The sequence below is a fragment of the Elaeis guineensis genome, chromosome 3 (assembly GCF_000442705.2).
Source record: "Elaeis guineensis isolate ETL-2024a chromosome 3, EG11, whole genome shotgun sequence".
In the NCBI taxonomy this organism is placed as follows: Eukaryota; Viridiplantae; Streptophyta; class Magnoliopsida; order Arecales; family Arecaceae; genus Elaeis; species Elaeis guineensis.
In genome coordinates, this window is record NC_025995.2 from 72,022,587 (window position 1) to 72,028,568 (window position 5,982).

Sequence of the window (5,982 nt, forward strand, 5' to 3'; positions counted from 1 at the left end):
CTTACAAACAATACAACAATTGACATCACACTACATAATAAAGCAAAATACTAAAGATAAGAGACATCAGAGGATATTTTAAACCAAAGAGAACTAGTCCTCATCTGACAAAAACTCTATGACAGTCTCTAATGGATCAGAGGATGAGGAGGGCATAGTTCTTTTGCTTCAAGTCCTTGCTGAGGGCTTGGAGCCAAGAGGAGGAAAACCAGTGCCTTGCCTAACAACAGTACTGAAAGGAGGTCTAACTGAGGAAGAAGAGGGTTGAGGCTGACTAGGAGAAGATCTAGGCTTGGTAGGAGGTGGTCGAGGTCAAAGTGGGGATATCCAAGCAATAAGCAGACCGATCTACAACTTCATCCATCGCATAGTAGCAATAAGAATCCCGATGCTGCCCTGCTCAAAAATGATGGCATCCTCAACCTTCTTGGAAACTCGAGCAGTCTACATAGTCAGATGATGAATATCTGAAGATAAATCAGTATACTGACTCTGCAATCTCTCCAAGATCTCAATTCTTCAAGTCAGCCTAGCAATATTCTGATGAAGTACCTCAAATTACTGCTGTGAAGACTGTCAGAGTAGTCTACACAGTCAGATGATGAATATTTGAAGATAAATCAGTATACTGACTCTGCAATCTCTCCAAGATCTCAATTCTTCAAGTCAGCCAAGCAATATTCTGATGAAGTACCTTAAATTACTACTGTGAAGACTGTCAGAGCACATCTTGACTCTGAAATATTTACTAACTGAAGTCACTGAACATGGCCCCAATTTTCTCCATAACCTACTGAACAACCCCTTCGATACTGAAAGTTTGATGAATTTGAGGGGTATGAGGAGAGCTAGGAGCTCTAGGAATGTGCTCTGCTGTAGCTGACATGGGTGTTGGTGCAGGTGTAGGAGAGGATTATCTAGCTACAAGTGTAGGAGAGGATGGTCCAGTAGAATCTGAAGGGGATGATGATCCAAATGCATGAGAGGGTATTCCCTCTCCTTCCCTCACCCATTGATCATTCACCTTCTTGTATTCCATACGGTGAAGAGAGTGCTTGGTGTAATCATCAGCACTCTTGATTTGCTCTAACATCATAAATGGCAAGTTCATAGTCCTCCCTTCAACCTAAAGGTGCATGATAGCAAGTTCTCCTTTAGAGATCCAATCAAATCTATCGGTCTTAGGGAAAATGATCCTGCAAATGATGTTGTGAAGAAGTCTTAGTTTAGCTGGCAGTTAGTTAGCCTTGTGAAAATCAAAATTTTCCACATCTTCTTTACCCAAAATCCTCCTCAATCCTTCCAAGTCATTCTCTAAGAAGGGGAAGTAGATTTCAGTTCTTGGCATTTCCAACAAATGCCCTAATTTTCTCTAACCAAGGACAATCTCAGTTCTCTTAATTGTAGATCAAACACAATCCATGTCCATTTGCATGTTCTTAAGGAATTCTCTCACTAAATTAGGGTAGGTGGGTACCTCAAGTGAGTAGATTTTCTTCCAACCCTACTGATAGATCTAGGTGCCAACTCAAAAATTTTCTCCATCAAAAAATGCAAAGTTGACCTTTCTACTTGTGGTGACTGCTCGAGAATCCATGGAGACATGGCTTGGAGGGAAAATTGATGCAAAAGGAGCAGGACGAAGATCATCTAGCTATTGCTGGCATTTGGACCATGCTTTATGTGCCTCAGTAGTTCTTAATCTCTTCCCGATGGTGAATCGAGCTCGGGGTGCCATGATGCTCAGATTTCCTAAAGGATTGGAGAACAACGATGGAGGAAGGTGTTTTGGAGAGTTTTGGAGGGCAGTCGAGGGGTTTTAAGATAAGCAGGCTCAGAAAGGTAAAGTGAATAGAGTTTTTGGAAGGGTGAGGTTTTATAAAAATTAGATTTCGATCGTCGAGTCAGCTTGATTCCATATTCGAGTCGGCTCTAGTGTCGAGTCGACTCACATGCACAACCAAGTCTGCTCAAGTCTCGGTACTAGACACACAAAAAAGATTCAAAATGAATTTAAAATGGATCCAAAAGCATTTGGAAAGACTCAAATCAAATCAACTTATGGATGAGCAAAAAGTTATTGAAAAGATTTTTATTTAGAAAGGATCACAAATTCCTAATTCTCCTCTGATCATTCTAAATTGCTCTTCACTGAGGGGTTTGGTAAAAATGTCGGCCAATTAATTTTTAGTACCAACAAATTCAAGTATAATGTCATTGTTTTGAACATAATCTCTAATAAAGTGATGTCTTATTTCAAGTTGCTTTATCCTAGAGTGCTGAATAAAATTTTTAGTTAAATTAATAGCACTTGTATTGTCACATCTTATGAAAATTTTGCTTTGATTTATGCTAAAATTTTCAAGTTGTTGCTTAATCCATAGAATTTATGTACAACAACTTTCAGCAGCAACATATTCAGCTTTAGCAGTGGATAATGCTATTGAATTTCATTTCTTGCTATACCATGAGATTAAGTTTAGTCTTAAAAATTGACATCTTTCACTTATGATTTTTCTCTCAATTTTACAACCTCCAAAATCAATATTTGTATAACCAGTTAGTTCAATTGATGATTGTTTTTAATACCATAATCCTAGATTTTATGTGTCCACTAGGTATCTAAGAATTCTCTTTACAGCAAGTGAGTCTCTTTAGGATTAGATTGAAACCTAGCACATATGCAAATACTAAAAAGTACATTAGGTCTATTAGCAATTAAATACAGTAATGAGCTGATCATACCTCTATAGAGTTTTTAATCTATATTTTTATAATTTTCATCTTTGTCGAGTCTGCACGTGGGTGTCATTGGCGTGCCAATTTTCTTTGCATTCTCCATTCCAAACTTCTTTAGTATCTCTTGAATATATTTGGTTTGGTTGATAAATATTTCTTTCTTTGTTTGTTTAATTTGAAGCTGAAGGAAAAATATCAATTCTTCCATCATGCTCATTTCAAATTTACCTGACATAAGCTTAGCAAATTTTTGACAAAGATCCTCATTAGTACTCCGAAAATAATATCATCTATATAAATCTGAACTATAAGTAAATCATTTACTTTTCTCTTTAGGAATAGAGTTGTATCTACACTACCTCTAGTGAAGTTATTTTCAAGTAGAAATTTACTTAACTTTTCATACCAAGCTCAGGTGCTTGTTTTAATCCATATAAAGCTTTATTAAGTTTGTACACATGATTTGAAAGAATGTGATTTTCAAAATCAGATGGTTGTTCTATAAAAACTTCTTTAGCTATATAGCTATTTAGAAAAATACTCTTCACATGCATTTGAAATAATTTAAAGTTCATGTAACAAGTAAATGCAAGCAATAACCTAATTGCTTTTAATCTTGCTATAGGAGTATAAGTTTCATCAAAATCTATTCCTTCTTCTTGGTTATATCCCTTAGCAATGAGTCTTGCTTTATTTCTTATCACATTACCTTTCTCATCTAGTTTGTTTCTAAATATCCATTTAGTGCCAATAATTGGATGATTAATTGGTCTACTTATTAGTATCTAGATATTATTTCTTTCAAATTAATTTAACTCTTCTTGCATGGCAAGCATCCAATTTGGATCATTTTCGACCTCTTTTATGCATTTAGGTTCAATTTGTGAAATAAAAGTAAGATAATCATGAACTTTTCTAAAGGTGGATCTAATTTTTATCCCCTATGAAGGATCACCAATTATAAGGTCTTTATGATGATTGTGGATGTATCTCCATTTCTTAGGTAGATCACCATACTGTTTGTTCATACCTTCATCTTGGATTTCTTCATGATCATCATCTTTTGAATCTCTCTTTTCACTATGATTGGGTTTATCCTTCAGGTTGAGTTCCTTTATTCTTTTTTTAAGCTTCATGTATTATCTTCAAGAACATCTTCCTTTCTCGAGGATAAATTGTTAGTCTCATTAAAGATTACATAGATAGACTCTTCAACAACTAAAGTACGTTTGTTGAAGATTTTATATATTTTGCTAGATATGGAGTATCCAAACAAGATACCCTCATCTAACCTAACATCAAATTTTTTTTAAATTATTTTTTTTATTATTTAAAATATAACATCTACATCCAAAAATATGGAAATAACTAATATTTGATTTTCTTCCTTTTCAAAGTTCATAGGAGATTTTTTTAAGAATTGGCTGAATCAAAACATGATTTAAAATATAACAAGTAGTATTTATAACTTCAGTGTAAAAGTATTTTGGAAGATTTTCTTCACATAGCATAGTTTTGGCTATTTCTTCTCAGATTCTATTCTTTTTCTCAACAACATCATTTTGTTGAGGTATCCTTGGAGCAGAAAAGTTATGTTCTATACCATTTTTATTGTAAAATATCTCAAAATTTTAGTTTTCAAACTTAGTACCATGATCACTTTAGATTCTAACAATAATAGAGTTCTTTTTATTTAAAATCTTTGATAGAATTTTGAAAATACAGAAAAAGCTTCATCTTTGTGATCTAAAAATAAAATTCAAGTAAAATGAGAGAAATCATCTATGATCATGAGTCCATATTTCTTCCCTCCTAGGCTTGTGGTCCTAATAGGTCCAAAAAGATCTTTGTGAATTAACTTAAGTGGCCTAGTAGTTGAAACTATAGTTTTGGATTTGAAACTCCTCATAGTTTGTTTACCAAATTGGCATGCATCACAAACATGATCTTTTTCAAAATTCAATTTGGATAAATCGTTAACTAAGTCTTTTGCAATTAATTTTGATAAAGTATTTATGCTTGTATGTCTCAACCTATGATGCCATAGTCAACTAGTTTTTTTGATGTTAGCATCCATAGTAACAAGGCATTGATCACTCTTCATGGCTATCTCATCAAGATCAATCATGTAGATATTGCCACACCTACGACCAATGAATTTAATGCTATCATCAAAGAAACTAGTAACTATGCACAAAGATGATTCAAATACGACTTTTAATCCTTTATCACATAATTAGCTTATACTTAGCAAGTTATGTTTTAGACTATCTACTAATAATATACTTTCAATAAAAGTGGAGGGAGTGATTTTGATTTTACGAACTCCAATAATTTTTCCATTGTCGTTGTTACCAAAGGTTACCACTCCCCATGCTTTCTTTCAAGGGTGATGAAATGATCCTTGTCATCCATCAAATATCTTGAACACCCACTGTCCAAATACCATGCTCTCTTATTTTCATTGAGTGCAAGATATTTCTGTAAAATAATCAAGTAGCTGATTTAGGTATCTAAATTTTTTTTGGATCCTTTAAGATTAGTGATTAAGGTTTCTTTTGGAGCCCAGATTTTCCTCATAGTTTTACCATCAGATTTATTTAGATTATATGCATAGGCTTCATGTCCTATTCTACCACAGCTGAAACAAGTAATGTGAGAACTCATGTTTAAGGAAGATGACTTTGTAAAAAAATTTTTAGTAATTTTTGCTTGTTATTTGGTTTATATCTAATCCTGACTTTATCATAGATACCTTTTTGACTATTTAGTATTATTTGTGATTTTTCAAAACTGTAAGTGAATTTGTTAACTAATGATTTTAGACTATTTACTTCATTTTTTAGAATTAGATTCTCATCAAACAATAATTTATTATTTTGTAATACTTCATATTTTTCTTTGGTTAATAATGCATTCTTATTTTTCAAGTCTTTGTATTTAGTACTATTTTTTTTTGAAATTATTTAGTAGTTCATGGAAAGTATTCTGGAGTTCTTCAAATATAAAATCTGTGGATGGTTCAGAGGTTAACTCTTCATCTTGTGCCATAAGACATAGATTCACAACATCTTGATTTTCTTCATCTGAAGAGGAATCATCACTGTCACTCCATGTTGCCATCTAGCTTTTTTCTTGGATTTCTTAAAAGTTTTCTTGAGGGTTGGACAATCAGCCTTGAAATGGCCCAACTTTTTGCATTCATAGTATACTAGCTGCTCCCTTTTTTTCTCCCTATCTTTG